Source organism: Triturus cristatus, chromosome 12, assembly GCF_964204655.1.
Source record: "Triturus cristatus chromosome 12, aTriCri1.1, whole genome shotgun sequence".
Lineage (NCBI taxonomy): Eukaryota > Metazoa > Chordata > Amphibia > Caudata > Salamandridae > Triturus > Triturus cristatus.
The window spans coordinates 719,782,752-719,808,688 of NC_140595.1; the positions used below are offsets into that span (position 1 = coordinate 719,782,752).

General features: G+C 40.0%; 9 non-coding genes across 9 annotated transcripts; all 9 read right to left on the reverse strand.

Annotated features, from left to right (window-relative positions):
* Positions 1-1,945: 1,945 nt before the first annotated feature.
* TRNAS-UGA (transfer RNA serine (anticodon UGA)) lies at positions 1,946-2,027 on the reverse strand. The gene has a single exon. It is a non-coding gene; the product is annotated as a tRNA-Ser (tRNA).
* A 2,552-nt stretch (positions 2,028-4,579) lies between these two features.
* Positions 4,580-4,651, reverse strand: TRNAH-GUG (transfer RNA histidin (anticodon GUG)). The gene has a single exon. It is a non-coding gene; the product is annotated as a tRNA-His (tRNA).
* Positions 4,652-5,933: 1,282 nt separating this feature from the next.
* On the reverse strand, positions 5,934-6,015 carry TRNAS-UGA (transfer RNA serine (anticodon UGA)). Its single transcript has one exon. It is a non-coding gene; the product is annotated as a tRNA-Ser (tRNA).
* Positions 6,016-8,520: 2,505 nt separating this feature from the next.
* On the reverse strand, positions 8,521-8,592 carry TRNAH-GUG (transfer RNA histidin (anticodon GUG)). The gene has a single exon. It is a non-coding gene; the product is annotated as a tRNA-His (tRNA).
* A 1,282-nt stretch (positions 8,593-9,874) lies between these two features.
* Positions 9,875-9,956, reverse strand: TRNAS-UGA (transfer RNA serine (anticodon UGA)). Its single transcript has one exon. It is a non-coding gene; the product is annotated as a tRNA-Ser (tRNA).
* Positions 9,957-12,462: 2,506 nt separating this feature from the next.
* TRNAH-GUG (transfer RNA histidin (anticodon GUG)) lies at positions 12,463-12,534 on the reverse strand. Its single transcript has one exon. It is a non-coding gene; the product is annotated as a tRNA-His (tRNA).
* A 5,267-nt stretch (positions 12,535-17,801) lies between these two features.
* Positions 17,802-17,883, reverse strand: TRNAS-UGA (transfer RNA serine (anticodon UGA)). Its single transcript has one exon. It is a non-coding gene; the product is annotated as a tRNA-Ser (tRNA).
* Positions 17,884-21,786: 3,903 nt separating this feature from the next.
* On the reverse strand, positions 21,787-21,868 carry TRNAS-UGA (transfer RNA serine (anticodon UGA)). The gene has a single exon. It is a non-coding gene; the product is annotated as a tRNA-Ser (tRNA).
* A 3,903-nt stretch (positions 21,869-25,771) lies between these two features.
* Positions 25,772-25,853, reverse strand: TRNAS-UGA (transfer RNA serine (anticodon UGA)). The gene has a single exon. It is a non-coding gene; the product is annotated as a tRNA-Ser (tRNA).
* Positions 25,854-25,937: the final 84 nt, after the last annotated feature.

The following is a 25,937-nucleotide window of genomic DNA, read 5'->3' on the forward strand; positions in this document are numbered from 1 at the left end:
GAACTGATCTGACACTTAATCTTGAACACACTTAGTAGAAAAGCACAATAATGAACAACCATTCATACCACAATATGCAGGACGTTTAACACATTAAACATTAAACATTAAACATTTTTTTTTTCAACCTTTAATATAACCAACAATGATGATCGTCTGCATAACTAATCACCAAGCATAATTCTTGACAATAACTAGATACTTCGGAATACTTGATATACTGCTAAACAGTACATATACACTGCTAAAACAGTGCAGACCGGATTTGTGTACCCAAACCCGTCTTGACCGGCACAACCTATGTGCACGTCAGAAATGCCTCCCCAGTAATGGTACTCACCGGGTAGCTTCGGAAACGGAAGGCCTCGGAAACTGAACTGAACTTGAACCGGACTGGACTCGACTCGACTCGTCGGAAACTGGACTCGACTTCGAATTTCGGGAACTGGTGGGCCTCTGTATACCTCGGATCTTGCTCTCTCAGCTAGGCTCTGGTCGGGATACTTCGCACTTCTCACCGCCTCGTCTGGGTGTTGATCGCAGCCTCAGTCGCCCCCGCTTGACCGGAGGGAGATACAGGAAATCCTGCTGGTACGCGTTATTGTCCGTCCAGCTGTGGCAGGAGACCGGGCCTGCAACTCACCGCCGGCGCGTGAGATGAGAAAGTGTCCCTGTTCGGGCGCCATTCATGTGGTAAATAAAATTCATTACCGGGACTTAATTTGATACAGAAACATAATAAAATAGCTCAGTAAAATGAGAGGCAGAATCCGTGGTATTAGAGGTTCGGAATGGGCTTTATTCCAATGATCGATTATAATCGGTTGCTCCAAGTTCCATCACCACGGAGGTTCAGGAAGTGAAGTACATACTTTATTGACAAGAAATGATTTTTATAGAACATACATTACAATGAAGCGAATGCAGTAGGCGTAACAATTGATAAGGAAAATGACGATTCATATGCGTAACCGAAAATGGGTGTAACAAGGAGTAAAAAGGAACATAATTGGTTATGATGTCATATATAGGTGGATCTATAAGATAATACTTGGCATAGATGCGCGCGCAGCAGCATGACGTGTGATTGACGTGCAACTAGAGGGTGAAGGGGACTTGACATTTAGCTCTACATGTGGAGACGAAAAGTCTGGGGGGTCAAGTCAACCTAATCCCAAATCATATCTAACATCCTATGTTTAAAGAACTATGTTATCCACAAAAGAAGGACTCTCGGACAGAATCTATTCTATACTGACTGTGCGTGCGTGTACAAGCGTCTAAGTGTCTATACTAAATGCGAGGGGGTAGGAATATTCCATGGTAACAGGGCTATGAATTACTTGCATGAGGACAGAGAAGCCGGGCCTTTTGCTCGGTAGCTGGAAGAATGTTTACTTAAACTACTAGACAGGAATGCATTGGCTGAGGGGCGAAGCAGATAACTCGAAGGTGAAATACAGTTCTTGGCAGAGAATAGGCTGATGTCAGGCTTCGTGAGCCGCGCAGAGAATGAGACAAAGTTCATGGTCACAGATGCAGGCTCAGACTGGAGTTTTCAGAGGCAGAAGGCAAGAAGAGTTTGATGACAGAATCAGGGCCTACTTGCCTGGACTGTAAAATGGCATAAGTGAACCATATAAAACCGGTGGCCTTTCATACTTAGGAATGGAATATCCGGCCTATTCATGGCGGATCTGACAGAGGACATGTTGACGGTGGACGCACATGTGTTTGCGTCTTCATAACTGGAACTGGAGGGAACATACATGTACTTGTAACATGCACATAGAACCGTTGGGGTCCAAGATAGGGGACATAACTGACCAGAAAAATCCATATTTCCACATAGTGACACAAAAATAAGCCACCTATTTATAAAACTGAAATTGAAGAAATACTAAAGGTTAACTTCTGAAATTGTAGCCGATAATAACAAGATTCTCGTTGTTGGCAGGATTCGAATCTGCGCGGGGAGACCCCAATGGATTTCAAGACCATCGCCTTAACCACTCGGCCACAACAACTTACTGTAAGCTGCATGCAAATATTTTGTTTGAAAGTATTCAAGTTGTCCCACATCAAAGTACTGATATTCTGCAATGCGCTTTTTAAAAACAATGTTTTTTTCATCATGCACGTTCTGTCCTAAAAACAAAAATTGCATGAGTATATCTCTGGATCTGTAAAAGGATACGCTTGCATGCAAACTCTCATGTGGCACTCAATTTTTTGGACCCTGTTGCACTCTGTTTTTGCGCTGCTTTTAGTCTACGACCCATATTACAGAAGTCTACCATCTCTGAGTATTTGTGACTCCTTTGTAAGTACCTTATCTTTAATCCTTGAAGAGCTCTATAATAAATGGGTCCGTCAAAGATTGCTTGAATGGAAGATAAAAGAAGGCCCACTTGTTTAACCAAATGCCGTAGAGAAACCTGATGTTTTACTCACGTAATCCTCAGTTAATTTTTGTTAGACATGGCATCCTTAAGGTGGCCTACCAGCAACCTTTTTGCTTTTCACCTCACGTTTTGCTCTATCTTTATGTTGGCCTTAGGACTCTAATCACTTTATCACTACTGTGAGAAAGTGGCTCTGTATATACTGTTCCCAAAAAGGTACAGTGTGCACAGAGTCCTCAGTGCCCAGAGGTTTGACAGAGGCTAAAGTTTGATATAACCTTACTCTCTAAAGTGGTAGCTTGCTCGAGCAGTAAGGCAGTATCCGAGGACAGTGTAAAGCATTTGTTGTACACACTCAGTCAGCAAATGGTCTCACACACTCAAGAACTGAACTCTAGGCCAATGGTTTGTATAAAAAATATATTGTTGTTTTATTTTAGAACCAACAATAGGTATCAAAATATACTTTCTCAGAATAAGATGCTTTAGTTAAAAACTTTGCAATAGGCAATTGACTTTTGCAGGTAATAGTTACAGTTTATTGCAATAGGAAACACAATTTCAAATACAATAATACATTGAGCTCAATGGGAATTTTAAGTTATATGCAATTAATTACTTTCAGGATTACTTTTCTAAATCCAGGACTGGATCCTAGATTCAGTCCTGGGACAGTTCTTGGAAACAAGTGTGTAAATTCGTTTTAGTAACTGTTGTGATTTTCAAGCAATATTTTGCTATTTTAAAAGTTGACACTTAGAAATGTTTTCTGATCAAATTACCAATGTTATCCTATGGAAGGAAATTCACTTAGCAGGTAGGTGGGGTTATGGTTACTTTTTCTATGTCAGTGTTGGATCCTAGATCCAGCACTACTGTACCACCTGTAAGCAGTTGAGAAACTGCGTTTAAGTTATACAAGTGATTTTTAAGGAATATTTATAAGTTTGCAAAATCGACACTTAGAAGAAATTTTACACAAACACAGTCAATGGTTTCCTATAGAAGAAAATTCAAGTTACGGGTAAAGTACATTCTCGTTACTTTGGTAATTCAGTGCTGGGCTCCTAGGCTCAGTACTGGGACATCTATCTAAAACAGGTAAGCAATTACGTTTTCACAATTGGTACGATTTTTAAAGAATATTTGTAAGTTTCAAAAATCGACACTTAGAAACTTTGTCAGCAAAAAGCAAGCAATGATATCCTATGGAAGAAAATTCGAGTTACTGGTAAGTACGGTTAAAATTACTTTTCAGGGTCAGTACTGAGCTACAAGATGCAGCACTGAGGTCTCTCCTGATAACAGGTGAGTAAATCAGAATTCGTTGTTCGGCTGATTTTAGATGAATATTTTAAAGTTCCAAAACTCCACACTTAAAGAAATTCCAAGTGGAACCAGTCAATGTTAGCCTGTGGAAGAGAAGTGAGTTATCGGCTTTTAGGTAAGTACTCGACTGGCAGAGTTATGGTTCTGGGCATAGACTCAAGGGTCTCCCAGGGGAGTCCCAGTCTACTTGCCAAGCCCTAAACTCCCCTTTTATTACATATAATTTAACCCCAAGGTAGGCCCTAGGTAGTCCTAGGTGCATGATGCTATGCAAGTAAAAGATAAGATATGTACTTTGGTGGTTTGCATGTCCTGTAAGTACCAAACAGTCTATTTCATTTTTCACTACTGTGAGGTCTACCTCTCTCATAGGTTAGCATTGGGTATTCCCCTATACTTTTTATTTGGTAATTCCATATCGGAAAGGAGTAGCTTTATTTATTTATTGAAAATCCTACTTACTGGTGAGGTTGGATTTAACTTTACTATTTTAGAAATGCCACTTTTAGAGAGTGAACATTTCTCTGCACTTACTGCTCTATTTACCTGAAACCAGGCCCCAATACACGTCTGGATTGGGCTGGGTGACAGCAACATTTGTGCCTCACCTGTAGAGAGCCACAACACAGGTTACTCAACTGCACCTGGGGGGTGAGCTCCGCTCCCCCTCCACCCACAATAGGTTCAAGAACGATAATTTATGTAAGTATATACATTATAGCTACAGCTTATAATCATGTTAAATTAAATAATTTGTTGTTAGATGGTTTAAATATTTAAACCTCTGGTACATTTGGTAATTCTGTAAAAGCAGAACCCAACTGCCGTAACATTGCCAACCACAATGCCGTAACTTGGATTCGAACCAAGGTTGCTGCGGCCACAACGCAGAGTACTAACCACTATACGATCACGGCGAGCTACATGGGGTCAATGCCATACACTAACATGGAGAATTTATAATTTGGAACACTCAGGGCTGCTCCTGTGATAGGCTGGATGTATTCATTCCTTCCTCATTCCTCATACAGAGGCTGCGTCTCCTCAGTGGTTGATAGGCTGAAACCGTTTCCTGGCCGCCTGCTTGTGAACTGCCAGGAGTCAAAGATAACACATTACACTTGCGGGCCTGTGATGGGACACCAATGCAGAGAAACCCACTTGGCACAGACCTTCTATTCTGTCTATTAGAACTGCATCTTCCCTGCACCTTTCAAGCCATTTGTATGTGAAGCAAGAAAGAGTTAAGGAGTGATCCATCTACACTTTTATAGGGAGGATGCCGCCGTGAGCTCCTCCCAGCTAATCACACGAACAGCAGTAAAGTAATATAAATACACAGTTGAGGGCGGGCTGCAAGGTCATGTTTTTGAGTAATTATTGAAACTGACCATAGTGGCTCATTAGCAGAGCTGCGGCTAATGACTGGTTCCAAATCATGATGAAGCAAGCACCATGGCTCGTAGGGGACCCACAACACGCTTTCCTTAGCTCACTGAATTAAAGTATAAACTTCCGCCATGTGTGAGTGGTAAAGGCTTGTTAATATGGTTCCTTTTCCAATTCAAGTCTGACAACAAGAGGCAGAAACCACGTGGCTTCGAAAGCTCTGGATTTTAGCCACCAACCACAGAGAAAGAGAGAACTGGCAGTATGAGAGTTGTAGAAAACAGGAGCGGGATCAAGGAGCTCAAATTAGATTAATGGCGCGTAAATAGAGAGCGTAAAGGAACAGTTACACAGCTAAGAAAAGGGAAAGAAAGACTAAGGAAAAAAACACAGAAAGAGCCTGTAGAGGAAATTCTCTTCCTGGGACAGCAGATTAAGAGAAATTACATAGGGAGAGGTTAAGCATGTAACATGGGGGAGAATAAAAAAGAAAATGCAGTTTTATGAAGTGTGTTTGCCAAATCCAGCCAGCACTTTTGTTCTATTTCTCTCTTTGCATCTTTTATTGGTAAAGTAAGTTTCAAGTGCATGCGCAGGTATGATTGAGAGAGCAATGGTATAATAATTTGAAGCGTTTACACCAGTGCTAAAGTAGGAAGAGAGGTGTAGCAAAGACATGAAAGAGGTAGCGATAATAAATATGTGGAGAGGCAATAGTGACACAAAAATAAGCCACATATTTATAAAACTGAAATTGAAGAAATACTAAAGGTTAACTTCTGAAATTGTAGCCGATAACAACAAGATTCTCGTTGTTGGCAGGATTCGAACCTGCGTGGGTAGACCCCAATGGATTTCAAGTCCATCCCCTTAACCACTCGGCCACAACAACTTACAGTAAGCTGCATGCAAATATTTTGTTTGAAAGTATTCAAGTTGTCCCACATCAAAGTACTGATATTCTGCAATGCGCTTTTTAAAAACAATGTTTTTTTCATCATGCACGTTCTGTCCTAAAAACAAAAATTGCATGAGTATATCTCTGGATCTGTAAAAGGATACGCTTGCATGCAAACTCTCATGTGGCACTCAATTTTTTGGACCCTGTTGCACTCTGTTTTTGCGCTGCTTTTAGTCTACGACCCATATTACAGAAGTCTACCATCTCTGAGTATTTGTGACTCCTTTGTAAGTACCTTAGCTTTAATCCTTGAAGAGCTCTATAATAAATGGGTCCGTCAAAGATTGCTTGAATGGAAGATAAAAGAAGGCCCACTTGTCTCACCAAATGCCGTAGAGAAACCTGATGTTTTACTCACGTAATCCTCAGTTAATTTTTGTTAGACATGGCATCCTTAAGGTGGCCTACCAGCAACCTTTTTGCTTTTCACCTCACGTTTTGCTCTATCTTTATGTTGGCCTTAGGACTCTAATCACTTTATCACTACTGTGAGAAAGTGGCTCTGTATATACTGTTCCCAAATAGGTACAGTGTGCACAGAGTCCTCAGTGCCCAGAGGTTTGACAGAGGCTAAAGTTTGATATAACCTTACTCTCTAAAGTGGTAGCTTGCTCGAGCAGTAAGGCAGTATCCGAGGACAGTGTAAAGCATTTGTTGTACACACTCAGTCAGCAAATGGTCTCACACACTCAAGAACTGAACTCTAGGCCAATGGTTTGTATAAAAAATATATTGTTGTTTTATTTTAGAACCAACAATAGGTATCAAAATATACTTTCTCAGAATAAGATGCTTTAGTTAAAAACTTTGCAATAGGCAATTGACTTTTGCAGGTAATAGTTACAGTTTATTGCAATAGGAAACACAATTTCAAATACAATAATACATTGAGCTCAATGGGAATTTTAAGTTATATGCAATTAATTACTTTCAGGATTACTTTTCTAAATCCAGGACTGGATCCTAGATTCAGTCCTGGGACAGTTCTTGGAAACAAGTGAGTAAATTCGTTTTAGTAACTTTTGTGATTTTCAAGCAATATTTTGCTATTTTAAAAGTTGACACTTCGAAATTTTTTCTGATCAAATTACCAATGTTATCCTATAGAAGGAAATTCACTTAGCAGGTAGGTGGGGTTATAGTTACTTTTTCTATGTCAGTGTTGGATCCTAGATCCAGCACTACTGTACCACCTGTAAGCAGTTGAGAAACTGCGTTTAAGTTATACAAGCGATTTTTAAGGAATATTTATATGTTTGCAAAATCGACACTTAGAAGAAATTTTACAGAAAAACAGTCAATGGTTTCCTATGGAAGAAAATTCAAGTTACGGGTAAAGTACGTTCTCGTCTATCTAAAACAGGTAAGCAATTACGTTTTCACAATTGGTACGATTTTTAAAGAATATTTGTAAGTTTCAAAAATCGACACTTAGAAACTTTGTCAGCAAAAAGCAAGCAATGATATCCTATGGAAGAAAATTCGAGTTACTGGTAAGTACGGTTAAAATTACTTTTCAGGGTCAGTACTGAGCTACAAGATGCAGCACTGAGGTCTCTCCTGATAACAGGTGAGTAAATCAGAATTCGTTGTTCGGCTGATTTTAGATGAATATTTTAAAGTTCCAAAACTCCACACTTAAAGAAATTCCAAGTGGAACCAGTCAATGTTAGCCTGTGGAAGAGAAGTGAGTTATCGGCTTTTAGGTAAGTACTCGACTGGCAGAGTTATGGTTCTGGGCATAGACTCAAGGGTCTCCCAGGGGAGTCCCAGTCTACTTGCCAAGCCCTAAACTCCCCTTTTATTACATATAATTTAACCCCAAGGTAGGCCCTAGGTAGTCCTAGGTGCATGATGCTATGCAAGTAAAAGATAAGATATGTACTTTGGTGGTTTGCATGTCCTGTAAGTACCAAACAGTCTATTTCATTTTTCACTACTGTGAGGTCTACCTCTCTCATAGGTTAGCATTGGGTATTCCCCTATACTTTTTATTTGGTAATTCCATATCGGAAAGGAGTAGCTTTATTTATTTATTGAAAATCCTACTTACTGGTGAGGTTGGATTTAACTTTACTATTTTAGAAATGCCACTTTTAGAGAGTGAACATTTCTCTGCACTTACTGCTCTATTTACCTGAAACCAGGCCCCAATACACGTCTGGATTGGGCTGGGTGACAGCAACATTTGTGCCTCACCTGTAGAGAGCCACAACACAGGTTACTCAACTGCACCTGGGGGGTGAGCTCCGCTCCCCCTCCACCCACAATAGGTTCAAGAACGATAATTTATGTAAGTATATACATTATAGCTACAGCTTATAATCATGTTAAATTAAATAATTTGTTGTTAGATGGTTTAAATATTTAAACCTCTGGTACATTTGGTAATTCTGTAAAAGCAGAACCCAACTGCCGTAACATTGCCAACCACAATGCCGTAACTTGGATTCGAACCAAGGTTGCTGCGGCCACAACGCAGAGTACTAACCACTATACGATCACGGCGAGCTACATGGGGTCAATGCCATACACTAACATGGAGAATTTATAATTTGGAACACTCAGGGCTGCTCCTGTGATAGGCTGGATGTATTCATTCCTTCCTCATTCCTCATACAGAGGCTGCGTCTCCTCAGTGGTTGATAGGCTGAAACCGTTTCCTGGCCGCCTGCTTGTGAACTGCCAGGAGTCAAAGATAACACATTACACTTGCGGGCCTGTGATGGGACACCAATGCAGAGAAACCCACTTGGCACAGACCTTCTATTCTGTCTATTAGAACTGCATCTTCCCTGCACCTTTCAAGCCATTTGTATGTGAAGCAAGAAAGAGTTAAGGAGTGATCCATCTACACTTTTATAGGGAGGATGCCGCCGTGAGCTCCTCCCAGCTAATCACACGAACAGCAGTAAAGTAATATAAATACACAGTTGAGGGCGGGCTGCAAGGTCATGTTTTTGAGTAATTATTGAAACTGACCATAGTGGCTCATTAGCAGAGCTGCGGCTAATGACTGGTTCCAAATCATGATGAAGCAAGCACCATGGCTCGTAGGGGACCCACAACACGCTTTCCTTAGCTCACTGAATTAAAGTATAAACTTCCGCCATGTGTGAGTGGTAAAGGCTTGTTAATATGGTTCCTTTTCCAATTCAAGTCTGACAACAAGAGGCAGAAACCACGTGGCTTCGAAAGCTCTGGATTTTAGCCACCAACCACAGAGAAAGAGAGAACTGGCAGTATGAGAGTTGTAGAAAACAGGAGCGGGATCAAGGAGCTCAAATTAGATTAATGGCGCGTAAATAGAGAGCGTAAAGGAACAGTTACACAGCTAAGAAAAGGGAAAGAAAGACTAAGGAAAAAAACACAGAAAGAGCCTGTAGAGGAAATTCTCTTCCTGGGACAGCAGATTAAGAGAAATTACATAGGGAGAGGTTAAGCATGTAACATGGGGGAGAATAAAAAAGAAAATGCAGTTTTATGAAGTGTGTTTGCCAAATCCAGCCAGCACTTTTGTTCTATTTCTCTCTTTGCATCTTTTATTGGTAAAGTAAGTTTCAAGTGCATGCGCAGGTATGATTGAGAGAGCAATGGTATAATAATTTGAAGCGTTTACACCAGTGCTAAAGTAGGAAGAGAGGTGTAGCAAAGACATGAAAGAGGTAGCGATAATAAATATGTGGAGAGGCAATAGTGACACAAAAATAAGCCACATATTTATAAAACTGAAATTGAAGAAATACTAAAGGTTAACTTCTGAAATTGTAGCCGATAACAACAAGATTCTCATTGTTGGCAGGATTCGAACCTGCGTGGGTAGACCCCAATGGATTTCAAGTCCATCCCCTTAACCACTCGGCCACAACAACTTACAGTAAGCTGCATGCAAATATTTTGTTTGAAAGTATTCAAGTTGTCCCACATCAAAGTACTGATATTCTGCAATGCGCTTTTTAAAAACAATGTTTTTTTCATCATGCACGTTCTGTCCTAAAAACAAAAATTGCATGAGTATATCTCTGGATCTGTAAAAGGATACGCTTGCATGCAAACTCTCATGTGGCACTCAATTTTTTGGACCCTGTTGCACTCTGTTTTTGCGCTGCTTTTAGTCTACGACCCATATTACAGAAGTCTACCATCTCTGAGTATTTGTGACTCCTTTGTAAGTACCTTAGCTTTAATCCTTGAAGAGCTCTATAATAAATGGGTCCGTCAAAGATTGCTTGAATGGAAGATAAAAGAAGGCCCACTTGTCTCACCAAATGCCGTAGAGAAACCTGATGTTTTACTCACGTAATCCTCAGTTAATTTTTGTTAGACATGGCATCCTTAAGGTGGCCTACCAGCAACCTTTTTGCTTTTCACCTCACGTTTTGCTCTATCTTTATGTTGGCCTTAGGACTCTAATCACTTTATCACTACTGTGAGAAAGTGGCTCTGTATATACTGTTCCCAAATAGGTACAGTGTGCACAGAGTCCTCAGTGCCCAGAGGTTTGACAGAGGCTAAAGTTTGATATAACCTTACTCTCTAAAGTGGTAGCTTGCTCGAGCAGTAAGGCAGTATCCGAGGACAGTGTAAAGCATTTGTTGTACACACTCAGTCAGCAAATGGTCTCACACACTCAAGAACTGAACTCTAGGCCAATGGTTTGTATAAAAAATATATTGTTGTTTTATTTTAGAACCAACAATAGGTATCAAAATATACTTTCTCAGAATAAGATGCTTTAGTTAAAAACTTTGCAATAGGCAATTGACTTTTGCAGGTAATAGTTACAGTTTATTGCAATAGGAAACACAATTTCAAATACAATAATACATTGAGCTCAATGGGAATTTTAAGTTATATGCAATTAATTACTTTCAGGATTACTTTTCTAAATCCAGGACTGGATCCTAGATTCAGTCCTGGGACAGTTCTTGGAAACAAGTGAGTAAATTCGTTTTAGTAACTTTTGTGATTTTCAAGCAATATTTTGCTATTTTAAAAGTTGACACTTCGAAATTTTTTCTGATCAAATTACCAATGTTATCCTATGGAAGGAAATTCACTTAGCAGGTAGGTGGGGTTATAGTTACTTTTTCTATGTCAGTGTTGGATCCTAGATCCAGCACTACTGTACCACCTGTAAGCAGTTGAGAAACTGCGTTTAAGTTATACAAGCGATTTTTAAGGAATATTTATATGTTTGCAAAATCGACACTTAGAAGAAATTTTACAGAAAAACAGTCAATGGTTTCCTATGGAAGAAAATTCAAGTTACGGGTAAAGTACGTTCTCGTCTATCTAAAACAGGTAAGCAATTACGTTTTCACAATTGGTACGATTTTTAAAGAATATTTGTAAGTTTCAAAAATCGACACTTAGAAACTTTGTCAGCAAAAAGCAAGCAATGATATCCTATGGAAGAAAATTCGAGTTACTGGTAAGTACGGTTAAAATTACTTTTCAGGGTCAGTACTGAGCTACAAGATGCAGCACTGAGGTCTCTCCTGATAACAGGTGAGTAAATCAGAATTCGTTGTTCGGCTGATTTTAGATGAATATTTTAAAGTTCCAAAACTCCACACTTAGAAGAAATTCCAAGTGGAACCAGTCAATGTTAGCCTATGGAAGAGAAGTGAGTTATCGGCTTTTAGGTAAGTACTCGACTGGCAGAGTTATGGTTCTGGGCATAGACTCAAGGGTCTCCCAGGGGAGTCCCAGTCTACTTGCCAAGCCCTAAACTCCCCTTTTATTACATATAATTTACCCCCAAGGTAGGCCCTAGGTAGTCCTAGGTGCATGATGCTATGCAAGTAAAAGATAAGATATGTACTTTGGTGGTTTGCATGTCCTGTAAGTACCAAACAGTCTATTTCATTTTTTACTACTGTGAGGTCTACCTCTCTCATAGGTTAGCATTGGGTATTCCCCTATACTTTTTATTTGGTAATTCCATATCGGAGAGGAGTAGCTTTATTTATTTATTGAAAATCCTACTTACTGGTGAGGTTGGATTTAACTTTACTATTTTAGAAATGCCACTTTTAGAGAGTGAACATTTCTCTGCACTTACTGCTCTATTTACCTGAAACCAGGCCCCAATACACGTCTGGATTGGGCTGGGTGACAGCAACATTTGTGCCTTCCCTGTAGAGAGCCATAACACAGGTTACTCAACTGCACCTGGGGGGTGAGCTCCGCTCCCCCTCCACCCACAATAGGTTCAAGAACGATAATTTATGTAAGTAAATACATTATAGCTACAGCTTATAATCATGTTAAATTAAATATTTTGTTGTTAGATGGTTTAAATATTTAAACCTCTGGTACATTTGGTAATTCTGTAAAAGCAGAACCCAACTGCCGTAACATTGCCAACCACAATGCCGTAACTTGGATTCGAACCAAGGTTGCTGCGGCCACAACGCAGAGTACTAACCACTATACGATCACGGCGAGCTACATGGGGTCAATGCCATACACTAACATGGAGAATTTATAATTTGGAATACTCAGGGCTGCTCCTGTGATAGGCTGGATGTATTCATTCCTTCCTCATTCCTCATACAGAGGCTGCGTCTCCTCAGTGGTTGATAGGCTGAAACCGTTTCCTGGCCGCCTGCTTGTGAACTGCCAGGAGTCAAAGATAACACATTACACTTGCGGGCCTGTGATGGGACACCAATGCAGAGAAACCCACTTGGCACAGACCTTCGATTCTGTCTATTAGACCTGCATCTTCCCTGCACCTTTCAAGCCATTTGTATGTGAAGCAAGAAAGAGTTAAGGAGTGATCCATCTACACTTTTATAGGGAGGATGCCGCCGTGAGCTCCTCCCAGCTAATCACACGAACAGCAGTAAAGTAATATAAATACACAGTTGAGGGCGGGCTGCAAGGTCATGTTTTTGAGTAATTATTGAAACTGACCTCAGTGGCTCATTAGCAGAGCTGCGGCTAATGACTGGTTCCAAATCATGATGAAGCATGCACCATGGCTCGTAGGGGACCCACAACACGCTTTTCTTAGCTCACTGAATTAAAGTATAAACTTCCGCCGTGTGTGAGTGGTAAAGGCTTGTTAATATGGTTCCTTTTCCAATTCAAGTCTGACAACAAGAGGCAGAAACCACGTGGCTTCGAAAGCTCTGGATTTTAGCCACCAACCACAGAGAAAGAGAGAACTGGCAGTATGAGAGTTGGAGAAAACAGGAGCGGGAGCAAGGAGCTCAAATGAGATTAATGGCGCGTAAATAGAGAGCGTAAAGGAACAGTTACACAGCTAAGAAAAGGGAAAGAAAGACTAAGGAAAAAAACACAGAAAGAGCCTGTAGAGGAAATTCTCTTCCTGGGACAGCAGATTAAAAGAAATTACATAGGGCGAGGTTAAGCATGTAACATGGGGGAGAATAAAAAAGAAAATGCAGTTTTATGAAGTGTGTTTGCCAAATCCAGCCAGCACTTTTGTTCTATTTCTCTCTTTGCATCTTTTATTGGTAAAGTAAGTTTCAAGTGCATGCGCAGGTATGATTGAGAGAGCAATGGTATAATAATTTGAAGCGTTTACACCAGTGCTAAAGTAGGAAGAGAGGTGTAGCAAAGACATGAAAGAGGTAGCGATAATAAATATGTGGAGAGGCAATAGTGACACAAAAATAAGCCACGTATTTATAAAACTGAAATTGAAGAAATACTAAAGGTTAACTTCTGAAATTGTAGCCGATAATAACAAGATTCTCGTTGTTGGCAAGATTCGAACCTGCGCGGGGAGACCCCAATGGATTTTAAGTCCATCGCCTTAACCACTCGGCCACAACAACTTACTGTAAGCTGCATGCAAATATTTTGTTTGAAAGTATTCAAGTTGTCCCACATCAAAGTACTGATATTCTGCAATGCGCTTTTTAAAAACAATGTTTTTTTCATCATGCACGTTCTGTCCTAAAAACAAAAATTGCATGAGTATATCTCTGGATCTGTAAAAGGATACGCTTGCATGCAAACTCTCATGTGGCACTCAATTTTTTGGACCCTGTTGCACTCTGTTTTTGCGCTGCTTTTAGTCTACGACCCATATTACAGAAGTCTACCATCTCTGAGTATTTGTGACTCCTTTGTAAGTACCTTATCTTTAATCCTTGAAGAGCTCTATAATAAATGGGTCCGTCAAGGATTGCTTGAATGGAAGATAAAAGAAGGCCCACTTGTCTCACCAAATGCCGTAGAGAAACCTGATGTTTTACTCACGTAATCCTCAGTTAATTTTTGTTAGACATGGCATCCTTAAGGTGGCCTACCAGCAACCTTTTTGCTTTTCACCTTACGTTTTGCTCTATCTTTATATTGGCCTTAGGACTCTAATCACTTTATCACTACTGTGAGAAAGTGGCTCTGTATATACTGTTCCCAAAAAGGTACAGTGTGCACAGAGTCCTCAGTGCCCAGAGGTTTGACAGAGGCTAAAGTTTGATATAACCTTACTCTCTAAAGTGGTAGCTTGCTCGAGCAGTAAGGCAGTATCCGAGGACAGTGTACAACATTTGTTGTACACACTCAGTCAGCAAATGGTCTCACACACTCAAGAACTGAACTCTAGGCCAATGGTTTGTATAAAAAATATATCGTTGTTTTATTTTAGAACCAACAATAGGTATCAAAATATACTTTCTCAGAATAAGATGCTTTAGTTAAAAACTTTGCAATAGGCAATTGACTTTTGCAGGTAATAGTTACAGTTTATTGCAATAGGAAACACAATTTCAAATACAATAATACATTGAGCTCAATGGGAATTTTAAGTTATATGCAATTAATTACTTTCAGGATTACTTTTCTAAATCCAGGACTGGATCCTAGATTCAGTCCTGGGACAGTTCTTGGAAACAAGTGAGTAAATTCGTTTTAGTAACTGTTGTGATTTTCAAGCAATATTTTGCTATTTTAAAAGTTGACACTTAGAAATTTTTTCAGATCAAATTACCAATGTTATCCTATGGAAGGAAATTCACTTAGCAGGTAGGTGGGGTTATGGTTACTTTTTCTATGTCAGTGTTGGATCCTAGATCCAGCACTACTGTACCACCTGTAAGCAGTTGAGAAACTGCGTTTAAGTTATACAAGCGATTTTTAAGGAATATTTATAAGTTTGTAAAATCGACACTTAGAAGAAATTTTACAGAAAAACAGTCAATGGTTTCCTATGGAAGAAAATTCAAGTTACGGGTAAAGTACATTCTCGTTACTTTGGTAATTCAGTGCTGGGCTCCTAGGCTCAGTACTGGGACATCTATCTAAAACAGGTAAGCAATTACGTTTTCACAATTGGTACGATTTTTAAAGAATATTTGTAAGTTTCAAAAATCGACACTTAGAAACTTTGTCAGCAAAAAGCAAGCAATGATATCCTATGGAAGAAAATTCGAGTTACTGGTAAGTACGGTTAAAATTACTTTTCTGGGTCAGTACTGAGCTACAAGATGCAGCACTGAGGTCTCTCCTGATAACAGGTGACTAAATCAGAATTCGTTGTTCGGCTGATTTTAGATGAATATTTTAAAGTTCCAAAACTCCACACTTAGAAGAATTTCCAAGTGGAACCAGTCAATGTTAGCCTATGGAAGAGAAGTGAGTTATCGGCTTTTAGGTAAGTACTCGACTGGCAGAGTTATGGTTCTGGGCATAGACTCAAGGGTCTCCCAGGGGAGTCCCAGTCTACTTGCCAAGCCCTAAACTCCCCTTTTATTACATATAATTTACCCCTAAGGTAGGCCCTAGGTAGTCCTAGGTGCATGATGCTATGCAAGTAAAAGATAAAATATGTACTTTGGTGGTTTGCATGTCCTGTAAGTACCAAACAGTCTATTTCATTTTTCACTACTGTGAGGTCTACCTCTCTCATAGGTTAGCATTGGGTATTCCCCTATACTTTTTATTTGGTAATTCCATATCGGAGAGGAGTAGCTTTATTTATTTATTGAAAATCCTACTTACTGGTGAGGTTGGATTTAACTTTACTATTTTAGAAATGCCACTTTTAGAGAGTGAACATTTCTCTGCACTTACTGCTCTATTTACCTGAAACCAGGCCCCAATACACGTCTGGATTGGGCTGGGTGACAGCAACATTTGTGCCTTCCCTGTAGAGAGCCACAACACAGGTTACTCAACTGCACCTGGGGGGTGAGCTCCGCTCCCCCTCCTCCCACAATAGGTTCAAGAACGATAATTTATGTAAGTAAATACATTATAGCTACAGCTTATAATCATGTTAAATTAAATAATTTGTTGTTAGATGGTTTAAATATTTAAACCTCTGGTACATTTGGTAATTCTGTAAAAGCAGAACCCAACTGACGTAACATTGCCAACCACAATGCCGTAACTTGGATTCGAACCAAGGTTGCTGCGGCCACAACACAGAGTACTACTATACGATCACGGCGAGCTACATGGGGTCAATGCCATACACTAACATGGAGAATTTATAATTTGGAACACTCAGGGCTGCTCCTGTGATAGGCTGGATGTATTCATTCCTTCCTCATTCCTCATACAGAGGCTGCGTCTCCTCAGTGGTTGATAGGCTGAAACCGTTTCCTGGCCGCCTGCTTGTGAACTGCCAGGAGTCAAAGATAACACATTACACTTGCGGGCCTGTGATGGGACACCAATGCAGAGAAACCAACTTGGCACAGACCTTCTATTCTGTCTATTAGACCTGCATCTTCCCTGCACCTTTCAAGCCATTTGTATGTGAAGCAAGAAAGAGTTAAGGAGTGATCCATCTACACTTTTATAGGGAGGATGCCGCCGTGAGCTCCTCCCAGCCAATCACACGAACAGCAGTAAAGTAATATAAATACACAGTTGAGGGCGGGCTGCAAGGTCATGTTTTTGAGTAATTATTGAAACTGACCTCAGTGGCTCATTAGCAGAGCTGCGGCTAATGACTGTTTCCAAATCATGATGAAGCAAGCACCATGGCTCGTAGGGGACCCACAACACGCTTTTCTTAGCTCACTGAATTAAAGTATAAACGTCCGCCGTGTGTGAGTGGTAAAGGCTTGTTAATATGGTTCCTTTTCCAATTCAAGTCTGACAACAAGAGGCAGAAACCACGTGGCTTCGAAAGCTCTGGATTTTAGCCACCAACCACAGAGAAAGAGAGAACTGGCAGTATGAGAGTTGGAGAAAACAGGAGCGGGAGCAAGAAGCTCAAATGAGATTAATGGCGCGTAAATAGAGAGCGTAAAGGAACAGTTACACAGCTAAGAAAAGGGAAAGAAAGACTAAGGAAAAAAACACAGAAAGAGCCTGTAGAGGAAATTCTCTTCCTGGGACAGCAGATTAAGAGAAATTACATAGGGAGAGGTTAAGCATGTAACATGGGGGAGAATAAAAAAGAAAATGCAGTTTTATGAAGTGTGTTTGCCAAATCCAGCCAGCACTTTTGTTCTATTTCTCTCTTTGCATCTTTTATTGGTAAAGTAAGTTTCAAGTGCATGCGCAGGTATGATTGAGAGAGCAATGGTATAATAATTTGAAGCGTTTACACCAGTGCTAAAGTAGGAAGAGAGGTGTAGCAAAGACATGAAAGAGGTAGCGATAATAAATATGTGGAGAGGCAATAGTGACACAAAAATAAGCCACCTATTTATAAAACTGAAATTGAAGAAATACTAAAGGTTAACTTCTGAAATTGTAGCCGATAATAACAAGATTCTCGTTGTTGGCAGGATTCGAACCTGCGCGGGGAGACCCCAAGGGATTTCAAGTCCATCGCCTTAACCACTCGGCCACAACAACTTACTGTAAGCTGCATGCAAATATTTTGTTTGAAAGTATTCAAGTTGTCCCACATCAAAGTACTGATATTCTGCAATGCGCTTTTTAAAAACAATGTTTTTTTCATCATGCACGTTCTGTCCTAAAAACAAAAATTGCATGAGTATATCTCTGGATCTGTAAAAGGATACGCTTGCATGCAAACTCTCATGTGGCACTCAATTTTTTGGACCCTGTTGCACTCTGTTTTTGCGCTGCTTTTAGTCTACGACCCATATTACAGAAGTCTACCATCTCTGAGTATTTGTGACTCCTTTGTAAGTACCTTATCTTTAATCCTTGAAGAGCTCTATAATAAATGGGTCCGTCAAAGATTGCTTGAATAGAAGATAAAAGAAGGCCCACTTGTCTCACCAAATGCCGTAGAGAAACCTGATGTTTTACTCACGTAATCCTCAGTTAATTTTTGTTAGACATGGCATCCTTAAGGTGGCCTACCAGCAACCTTTTTGCTTTTCACCTCACGTTTTGCACTATCTTTATGTTGGCCTTAGGACTCTAATCACTTTATCACTACTGTGAGAAAGTGGCTCTGTATATACTGTTCCCAAAAAGGTACAGTGTGCACAGAGTCCTCAGTGCCCAGAGGTTTGACAGAGGCTAAAGTTTGATATAACCTTACTCTCTAAAGTGGTAGCTTGCTCGAGCAGTAAGGCAGTATCCGAGGACAGTGTAAAGCATTTGTTGTACACACTCAGTCAGCAAATGGTCTCACACACTCAAGAACTGAACTCTAGGCCAATGGTTTGTATAAAAAATATATCGTTGTTTTATTTTAGAACCAACAATAGGTATCAAAATATACTTTCTCAGAATAAGATGCTTTAGTTAAAAACTTTGCAATGGGCAATTGACTTTTGCAGGTAATAGTTACAGTTTATTGCAATAGGAAACACAATTTCAAATACAATAATACATTGAGATCAATGGGAATTTTACGTTATATGCAATTAATTACTTTCAGGATTACTTTTCTAAATCCAGGACTGGATCCTAGATTCAGTCCTGGGACAGTTCTTGGAAACAAGTGAGTAAATTCGTTTTAGTAACTGTTGTGATTTCCAAGCAATATTTTGCTATTTTAAAAGTTGACACTTAGAAATTTTTTCTGATCAAATTACCAATGTTATCCTATGGAAGGAAATTCACTTAGCAGGTAGGTGGGGTTATGGTTACTTTTTCTATGTCAGTGTTGGATCCTAGATCCAGCACTACTGTACCACCTGTAAGCAGTTGAGAAACTGCGTTTAAGTTATACAAGCGATTTTTAAGGAATATTTATAAGTTTGCAAAATCGACACTTAGAAGAAATTTTACAGAAAAACAGTCAATGTTTTCCTATGGAAGAAAATTCAAGTTACGGGTAAAGTACATTCTCGTTACTTTGGTAATTCAGTGCTGGGCTCCTAGGCTCAGTACTGGGACATCTATCTAAAACAGGTAAGCAATTACGTTTTCACAATTGGTACGATTTTTAAAGAATATTTGTAAGTTTCAAAAATCGACACTTAGAAACTTTGTCAGCAAAAAGCAAGCAATGATATCCTATGGAAGAAAATTCGAGTTACTGGTAAGTACGGTTAAAATTACTTTTCAGGGTCAGTACTGAGCTACAAGATGCAGCACTGAGGTCTCTCCTGATAACAGGTGAGTAAATCAGAATTCGTTGTTCGGCTGATTTTAGATTAATATTTTAAAGTTCCAAAACTCCACACTTAGAAGAATTTCCAAGTGGAACCAGTCAATGTTAGCCTATGGAAGAGAAGTGAGTTATCGGCTTTTAGGTAAGTACTCGACTGGCAGAGTTATGGTTCTGGGCATAGACTCAAGGGTCTCCCAGGGGAGTCCCAGTCTACTTGCCAAGCCCTAAACTCCCCTTTTATTATATATAATTTACCCCTAAGGTAGGCCCTAGGTAGTCCTAGGTGCATGATGCTATGCAAGTAAAAGATAAGATATGTACTTTGGTGGTTTGCATGTCCTGTAAGTACCAAACAGTCTATTTCATTTTTCACTACTGTGAGGTCTACCTCTCTCATAGCTTAGCATTGGGTATTCCCCTATACTTTTTATTTGGTAATTCCATATCGGAGAGGAGTAGCTTTATTTATTTATTGAAAATCCTACTTACGGGTGAGGTTGGATTTAACTTTACTATTTTAGAAATGCCACTTTTAGAGAGTGAACATTTCTCTGCACTTACTGCTCTATTTACCTGAAACCAGGCCCCAATACACGTCTGGATTGGGCTGGGTGACAGCAACATTTGTGCCTTCCCTGTAGAGAGCCACAACACAGGTTACTCAACTGCACCTGGGGGGTGAGCTCCGCTCCCCCTCCACCCACAATAGGTTCAAGAACGATAATTTATGTAAGTAAATACATTATAGCTACAGCTTATAATCATGTTAAATTAAATATTTTGTTGTTAGATGGTTTAAATATTTAAACCTCTGGTACATTTGGTAATTCTGTAAAAGCAGAACCCAACTGCCGTAACATTGCCAACCACAATGCCGTAACTTGGATTCGAACCAAGGTTGCTGCGGCCACAACGCAGAGTACTACTATACGAACACGGCGAGCTACATGGGGTCAATGCCATACACTAACATGGAGAATTTATAATTTGGAACACTCAGGGCTGCTCCTGTGATAGGCTGGATGTATTCATTCCTTCCTCATTCCTCATACAGAGGCTGCGTCTCCTCAGTGGTTGATAGGCTGAAACCGTTTCCTGGCCGCCTGCTTGTGAACTGCCAGGAGTCAAAGATAACACATTACACTTGCGGGCCTGTGATGGGACACCAATGCAGAGAAACCAACTTGGCACAGACCTTCTATTCTGTCTATTAGACCTGCATCTTCCCTGCACCTTTCAAGCCATTTGTATGTGAAGCAAGAAAGAGTTAAGGAGTGATCCATCTACACTTTTATAGGGAGGATGCCGCCGTGAGCTCCTCCCAGCTAATCACACGAACAGCAGTAAAGTAATATAAATACACAGTTGAGGGCGGGCTGGAAGGTCATGTTTTTGAGTAATTATTGAAACTGACCTCAGTGGCTCATTAGCAGAGCTGCGGCTAATGACTGGTTCCAAATCATGATGAAGCATGCACCATGGCTCGTAGGGGACCCACAACATGCTTTTCTTAGCTCACTGAATTAAAGTATAAACTTCCGCCGTGTGTGAGTGGTAAAGGCTTGTTAATATGGTTCCTTTTCCAATTCAAGTCTGACAACAAGAGGCAGAAACCACGTGGCTTCGAAAGCTCTGGATTTTAGCCACCAACCACAGAGAAAGAGAGAACTGGCAGTATGAGAGTTGGAGAAAACAGGAGCGGGAGCAAGGAGCTCAAATGAGATTAATGGCGCGTAAATAGAGAGCGTAAAGGAACAGTTACACAGCTAAGAAAAGGGAAAGAAAGACTAAGGAAAAAAACACAGAAAGAGCCTGTAGAGGAAATTCTCTTCCTGGGACAGCAGATTAAAAGAAATTACATAGGGCGAGGTTAAGCATGTAACATGGGGGAGAATAAAAAAGAAAATGCAGTTTTATGAAGTGTGTTTGCCCAATCCAGCCAGCACTTTTGTTCTATTTCTCTCTTTGCATCTTTTATTGGTAAAGTAAGTTTCAAGTGCATGCGCAGGTATGATTGAGAGAGCAATGGTATAATAATTTGAAGCGTTTACACCAGTGCTAAAGTAGGAAGAGAGGTGTAGCAAAGACATGAAAGAGGTAGCGATAATAAATATGTGGAGAGGCAATAGTGACACAAAAATAAGCCACCTATTTATAAAACTGAAATTGAAGAAATACTAAAGGTTAACTTCTGAAATTGTAGCCGATAATAACAAGATTCTCATTGTTGGCAAGATTCGAACCTGCGCGGGGAGACCCCAATGGATTTCAAGTCCATCGCCTTAACCACTCGGCCACAACAACTTACTGTAAGCTGCATGCAAATATTTTGTTTGAAAGTATTCAAGTTGTCCCACATCAAAGTACTGATATTCTGCAATGCGCTTTTTAAAAACAATGTTTTTTTCATCATGCACGTTCTGTCCTAAAAACAAAAATTGCATGAGTATATCTCTGGATCTGTAAAAGGATACGCTTGCATGCAAACTCTCATGTGGCACTCAATTTTTTGGACCCTGTTGCACTCTGTTTTTGCGCTGCTTTTAGTCTACGACCCATATTACAGAAGTCTACCATCTCTGAGTATTTGTGACTCCTTTGTAAGTACCTTATCTTTAATCCTTGAAGAGCTCTATAATAAATGGGTCCGTCAAGGATTGCTTGAATGGAAGATAAAAGAAGGCCCACTTGTCTCACCAAATGCCGTAGAGAAACCTGATGTTTTACTCACGTAATCCTCAGTTAATTTTTGTTAGACATGGCATCCTTAAGGTGGCCTACCAGCAACCTTTTTGCTTTTCACCTTACGTTTTGCTCTATCTTTATATTGGCCTTAGGACTCTAATCACTTTATCACGACTGTGAGAAAGTGGCTCTGTATATACTGTTCCCAAAAAGGTACAGTGTGCACAGAGTCCTCAGTGCCCAGAGGTTTGACAGAGGCTAAAGTTTGATATAACCTTACTCTCTAAAGTGGTAGCTTGCTCGAGCAGTAAGGCAGTATCCGAGGACAGTGTAAAGCATTTGTTGTACACACTCAGTCAGCAAATGGTCTCACACACTCAAGAACTGAACTCTAGGCCAATGGTTTGTATAAAAAATATATTGTTGTTTTATTTTAGAACCAACAATAGGTATCAAAATATACTTTCTCAGAATAAGATGCTTTAGTTAAAAACTTTGCAATAGGCAATTGACTTTTGCAGGTAATAGTTACAGTTTATTGCAATAGGAAACACAATTTCAAATACAATAATACATTGAGCTCAATGGGAATTTTAAGTTATATGCAATTAATTACTTTCAGGATTACTTTTCTAAATCCAGGACTGGATCCTAGATTCAGTCCTGGGACAGTTCTTGGAAACAAGTGAGTAAATTCGTTTTAGTAACTTTTGTGATTTTCAAGCAATATTTTGCTATTTTAAAAGTTGACACTTCGAAATTTTTTCTGATCAAATTACCAATGTTATCCTATGGAAGGAAATTCACTTAGCAGGTAGGTGGGGTTATGGTTACTTTTTCTATGTCAGTGTTGGATCCTAGATCCAGCACTACTGTACCACCTGTAAGCAGTTGAGAAACTGCGTTTAAGTTATACAAGCGATTTTTAAGGAATATTTATATGTTTGCAAAATCGACACTTAGAAGAAATTTTACAGAAAAACAGTCAATGGTTTCCTATGGAAGAAAATTCAAGTTACGGGTAAAGTACATTCTCGTTACTTTGGTAATTCAGTGCTGGGCTCCTAGGCTCAGTACTGGGACATCTATCTAAAACAGGTAAGCAATTACGTTTTCACAATTGGTACGATTTTTAAAGAATATTTGTAAGTTTCAAAAATCGACACTTAGAAACTTTGTCAGCAAAAAGCAAGCAATGATATCCTATGGAAGAAAATTCGAGTTACTGGTAAGTACGGTTAAAATTACTTTTCTGGGTCAGTACTGAGCTACAAGATGCAGCACTGAGGTCTCTCCTGATAACAGGTGAGTAAATCAGAATTCGTTGTTCGGCTGATTTTAGATGAATATTTTAAAGTTCCAAAACTCCACACTTAGAAGAATTTCCAAGTGGAACCAGTCAATGTTAGCCTATGGAAGAGAAGTGAGTTATCGGCTTTTAGGTAAGTACTCGACTGGCAGAGTTATGGTTCTGGGCATAGACTCAAGGGTCTCCCAGGGGAGTCCCAGTCTACTTGCCAAGCCCTAAACTCCCCTTTTATTACATATAATTTACCCCTAAGGTAGGCCCTAGGTAGTCCTAGGTGCATGATGCTATGCAAGTAAAAGATAAAATATGTACTTTGGTGGTTTGCATGTCCTGTAAGTACCAAACAGTCTATTTCATTTTTCACTACTGTGAGGTCTACCTCTCTCATAGGTTAGCATTGGGTATTCCCCTATACTTTTTATTTGGTAATTCCATATCGGAGAGGAGTAGCTTTATTTATTTATTGAAAATCCTACTTACTGGTGAGGTTGGATTTAACTTTACTATTTTAGAAATGCCACTTTTAGAGAGTGAACATTTCTCTGCACTTACTGCTCTATTTACCTGAAACCAGGCCCCAATACACGTCTGGATTGGGCTGGGTGACAGCAACATTTGTGCCTTCCCTGTAGAGAGCCACAACACAGGTTACTCAACTGCACCTGGGGGGTGAGCTCCGCTCCCCCTCCTCCCACAATAGGTTCAAGAACGATAATTTATGTAAGTAAATACATTATAGCTACAGCTTATAATCATGTTAAATTAAATAATTTGTTGTTAGATGGTTTAAATATTTAAACCTCTGGTACATTTGGTAATTCTGTAAAAGCAGAACCCAACTGCCGTAACATTGCCAACCACAATGCCGTAACTTGGATTCGAACCAAGGTTGCTGCGGCCACAACGCAGAGTACTACTATACGATCACGGCGAGCTACATGGGGTCAATGCCGTACACTAACATTGAGAATTTATAATTTGGAACACTCAGGGCTGCTCCTGTGATAGGCTGGATGTATTCATTCCTTCCTCATTCCTCATACAGAGGCTGCGTCTCCTCAGTGGTTGATAGGCTGAAACCGTTTCCTGGCCGCCTGCTTGTGAACTGCCAGGAGTCAAAGATAACACATTACACTTGCGGGCCTGTGATGGGACACCAATGCAGAGAAACCAACTTGGCACAGACCTTCTATTCTGTCTATTAGACCTGCATCTTCCCTGCACCTTTCAAGCCATTTGTATGTGAAGCAAGAAAGAGTTAAGGAGTGATCCATCTACACTTTTATAGGGAGGAAGCCGCCGTGAGCTCCTCCCAGCTAATCACACGAACAGCAGTAAAGTAATATAAATACACAGTTGAGGGCGGGCTGCAAGGTCATGTTTTTGAGTAATTATTGAAACTGACCTCAGTGGCTCATTAGCAGAGCTGCGGCTAATGACTGGTTCCAAATCATGATGAAGCAAGCACCATGGCTCGTAGGGGACCCACAACACGCTTTTCTTAGCTCACTGAATTAAAGTATAAACTTCCGCCGTGTGTGAGTGGTAAAGGCTTGTTAATATGGTTCCTTTTCCAATTCAAGTCTGACAACAAGAGGCAGAAACCACGTGGCTTCGAAAGCTCTGGATTTTAGCCACCAACCACAGAGAAAGAGAGAACTGGCAGTATGAGAGTTGGAGAAAACAGGAGCGGGAGCAAGGAGCTCAAATGAGATTAATGGCGCGTAAATAGAGAGCGTAAAGGAACAGTTACACAGCTAAGAAAAGGGAAAGAAAGACTAAGGAAAAAAACACAGAAAGAGCCTGTAGAGGAAATTCTCTTCCTGGGACAGCAGATTAAGAGAAATTACATAGGGAGAGGTTAAGCATGTAACATGGGGGAGAATAAAAAAGAAAATGCAGTTTTATGAAGTGTGTTTGCCAAATCCAGCCAGCACTTTTGTTCTATTTCTCTCTTTGCATCTTTTATTGGTAAAGTAAGTTTCAAGTGCATGCGCAGGTATGATTGAGAGAGCAATGGTATAATAATTTGAAGCGTTTACACCAGTGCTAAAGTAGGAAGAGAGGTGTAGCAAAGACACGAAAGAGGTAGCGATAATAAATATGTGGAGAGGCAATAGTGACACAAAAATAAGCCACCTATTTATAAAACTGAAATTGAAGAAATACTAAAGGTTAACTTCTGAAATTGTAGCCGATAATAACAAGATTCTCGTTGTTGGCAGAATTCGAACCTGCGTGGGGAGACCCCAATGGATTTCAAGTCCATCGCCTTAACCACTCGGCCACAACAACTTACTGTAAGCTGCATGCAAATATTTTGTTTGAAAGTATTCAAGTTGTCCCACATCAAAGTACTGATATTCTGCAATGCGCTTT